The following is a 4,368-nucleotide window of genomic DNA, read 5'->3' on the forward strand; positions in this document are numbered from 1 at the left end:
GTTTGTTATTATAGGAATATACCACAATTTGTCTATCCATTTACCTGGTGATAGACATTTGGGTAGTTTCCAGCTTTTAGCTATTAAAAATAAAGCTGATATGAATATTCATGTACCGAGTCCTTGTATTCTCTTGGGTATGAAATGGCTGGATCATATGGTATCTGTATATTTAACTTTCTAAGAAATTGCAGACTTTTTTCCAAATCAGTTGTACTATTTTTACATTTCATTAATAATGTATTGGATTTCATTTCTCCACATGCTCATTAACACTTGATATATTCAGTCTTTAAAATTTTAGCCATTCTAATAAGTATGTATTGGTATCTCATTGTATTTTAACTTCCAAATCTGATGCAATTGAGCATCTTTGCTGTGCTTAGTTGCTCTGTCGTGTTGGACTCTTTGCAACCCTATGGACTGTAGCCCACCAGGCTCCTCTGCCATGGGGATTCTCCAGACAAGAATACTGGAGTGGGTTGCCATGCCCTCCTCCAGGGGATTTTCCCAACCCAGGGATTCAACCCAGGTCTCCCGCATTGCAGAGAGATTCTTTACCATCTGAGCCACTTTACATGTGCTTATTTGACATGTGTATATCTTGATGAAGTGTCTGCTCAAACCTTTGCCCACATTATATTCCATTGTTTATTATTGAATTTTGGGAGCTCTCTATATATATGTGAAGAACTGACTCACTGGAAAAGACCCTGATGCTGAGAAATATTGAAGGTGGGAGGAGAAAGGGACAACAGAAGATGAGATGGTTGGATGGCATCACCGACTCGATGGACGAGTTTGAGTAAGCTCTGGGAGTTGGTAATGGAAAGGGAAGCCTGGCGTGCTGCAGTCCATGGGGTTGCAAAGAGTCAGACACGACTGAGCGACTGAACTGAACTGATATATATTCAGGATATATGTCATTTTCAGGTATTTGCAAATACTTTTGCCCTTTCAATAACTTGTTTTTTAATTCTCTTACCAGTGATACAACTTGAGATGGCGAAAGATTTAGATTTTTTTTTTCTCTTAACGAACTGCTTTCTGCTTTATTTCCTAACTTCTTGACTCTTCCATGAACAAGTTAGGAATCAGCAAATACTTTGAGGTGAAATGGTATGTACAGTGCTGCTGCTGCTGCTAAGCCGTTTCAGTCGTGTCCAACTCTGTGCGACCCCATAGACGGCAACCCACCAGGCTTCCCCGTCCCTGGGATTCTCCAGGCAAGAACACTGGAGTGGGTTGCCATTTCCTTCTCCAATGCATGAAAGTGAAAAGTGAAAGTGAAGTCGCTCAGTCATGTCTGACTCTAGCGACCCCATGGACTGCAGCCTACCAGGCTCTTCCGTCCATGGGATTTTCTAGGCAAAAGTACTGGAGTGGGGTGCCATGACAATGATTGACTCCTTTTACTGTGATTGCCTTTCTTCTGGAATCTTAGCCTCTCAAGTCCAAGCTGCCCTGATAGACCTGATCTCCAAAATGTGTATCTCCAGCCCAATCAGACTGTTGAGAGCACTAGGGTGCCTCTGTGTGGTTTCTATACTTCTAGACACACATCAACAAAGCTCTGAGAAGGAAAGGTAGCTGAGGATGGAGTATTCACTTTAGTGTGTTTCCCTTCTTGCTGGGTTTTTGGGACTCTCAACCCTTGGCTGCCTGGGTGGTTGCTATATAACAGATTTATACAGCCTTTTTTATTTTAATGCACATTTTATAGTATTTTTGGGGGAGAGTTACTTGGTTCAACCAAGTACTTCATCATAGCTAGAAGCATGCATTATTTAAAAAAACTCATCAAGATGGAAATATCCTTGAAACAAGTGAGATTGCACTTAAAAAGTTCATTGTGATAAAAACAAATAATATAAAATTTATTTTTTTAACAATTTTAAGCGTACAGTTCAGTGGTTTAATTACATTTACACTGTTGTATAACAGATTTCTAGAACTTTTTCATCTTGCAAAACTAAAACTCTACATGGAACAGTAACTTTTCATATTCCCATCCTCAGTCTCTGGCAACCACAATACTCTGTTTCCATGATTTTGACAACTCTAGGTACCTTATACAAGTGAAGTCATAAAATATTTGTCCTTTTTGTGACTGGTTTATTTCATTTGGTATAGTGTCCTCAAGGTTCATCTATGCTGTAGCATGTGACAGGATTTCTTTTTTAAGGCTGAATAATACTCTGCTGCTGCTAAGTCACTTCAGTTGTGTTAGACTCTGTGCGACCCCATAGACAGCAGACCACCAGGCTCCCCCGTCCCTGGGATTCTCCAGGCAAGAACACTGGAGTGGGTTGCCATTTCCTTCTCCAGTGCATGAAAGTGAAAAGTGAAAGTGAAAGTTAAGTCGCTCAGTCGTCTGACTCTTAGCGACCCCATGGACTGCAGCCTACCAGGCTCCTCCGTCTGTGGGATTTTCCAGGCAAGAGTACTGGAGTGGGGTGCCATTGCCTTCTCCGGAATAATACTCTACCATATGTATATGCCACATTTTGTTTATCCATTCGTCCATCCATGGATATCTGGGCTGCTTCTGTCTCTGGGCTGTTGTGAATAATGCTGCAGTGAACATGGGTTGCAAATACCTCTTCGAGGTCTTGCTTCAAATTCTTTTGAATATACACCCAGGGGTGGGAATTATGGTTCATATGTTATTACATTTTTAGTTTTTCAGCTTTGTTTTTTTTTTTGGTAAGTTCCTTTTTGTGTATCTTGTATTTATTTGGCTGTGCCAGGTCTTAGTTGCTGCATGTGGAACTCTAGCCACCCAACCAGGGATTGAACCCAGAGCCCCTGTACTGGGGGCATGGAGTCTGAGCCACTGGACCACCAGGGAAGCCCCCAGTTTTAGTTTTTTGAGGAACTTCCCTAGTATTTTCCATTGTGGCTGCACACATTTTACATTTCTACTAACGGTGCACAGGGTTTCCATTTTTCCACAGGATTATGTATTTGAAATGTGGCAATTAATTGGGGCTTCTTTGGACACATTATTTTATCAAAAATTTTTACAGATTTTTAAATTCAGCCTTGACCAGGAGGAATGTTTACAGACAAAGGTGTTACGAATCCTTTTTATTTTGTTCAGAAGTTACTCTTTTCCTGCTCAGTCATATTCTTTCCTCTCACCTACCTCAGGGTAGGAGGGACTGCGGCTTCCCTGTCACAGTTGGGATGAGGTCAAGATGTAAGCACTGCTGCTGCTGCTGCTAAGTCGCTTCAGTCGTCTCCGACTCTGTGCGACCCCAGAGACTGCAGTCCACCAGGCTCCCCTGTCCCTGAGATTCTCCAGGCAAGAACAATGGAGTGGGTTGCCATTTCCTTCTCCAATGCATGAAAGTGAAAAGTGAAAGTGAAGTCGCTTAGTCGTGTTGGACTCTTAGCGACCCCATAGACTGCAGCCCACCAGGCTCCTCCGTCCATGGGATTTTCCAGGCAAGAGTAGCACTACATACAGCTAATCAGATATGCTTTAAACGCTATTTATTATCATTATTATAATTTTGGAGACAGTGCTGTAGGAAGAGAAGAGCACGGAGGCATACTACTTGGGATGAATCTGGGTTCCTCCAGCTACTATATGATTTGGGGCTGATTTCTAAGATCTCTGTGTCGCCTCTAGAAAGTGGCAGTGCTAACCCCACCCACTTCGTGGCATCTTTGGGATTACGTAAATCAGTATTCGCTAAGCACTTAGTGTGAACCCCAAGCACATAGTTCGTGCCACGTTTGCTAGATAAAATGAAGGTGGAGGGCACCTGGTCCAGCCTTACCTCCCTGGTGCCCAGGTGTGCAGGTGGTGTTACTGTATGCTTCCCAGGTTTTAGTGTGTTTTAGGTGTTATTCAGCGATCTGGCTCCCTCCACGGGATGGGTGCGTGTGGTTTTAGTTGGATTTAGAAACTTCCACCACGCAACGTGACTGTGGGTTGCACATCTGTCGATGGGAGGTGTTCTTGCCAATGCCTGGGTGTAGAGGTGACTCTACTCAGCGCGTTAAAACAGATGTCACACGCCTGACCAACGGAGTGTCCTGCAAGGTCTGATCCTGGCTTTTAGGGTGCAGCTGTACAGAGCTCCGAGGGGCAGCGGAGACCGCTGGCCCGGGAAGTGTGACAGAAAGGGGTGCTGCCCACTTGAGAACTCAGTGGGGATCGTGGATCCCACACCTGTCGGGCTGCGGAGACCGAGCTCGGGCGCGCGCGCGTGTGTGTAGTAGGAAGGTCGGTGCACACCGCCTCCGGGCAGCGACGGCCGTTAGCTCGGTGCGCGTCGTGGGAGGTGCCGTTACACACTTCCTGTGGGTCTCGCGGACCACGGCGCGTTTCCGGTGCCGGCTGGAGCCCGGGGTCCG

Source organism: Bison bison, unplaced genomic scaffold, assembly GCF_000754665.1.
Source record: "Bison bison bison isolate TAMUID 2011002044 unplaced genomic scaffold, Bison_UMD1.0 scf7180017864183, whole genome shotgun sequence".
Lineage (NCBI taxonomy): Eukaryota > Metazoa > Chordata > Mammalia > Artiodactyla > Bovidae > Bison > Bison bison.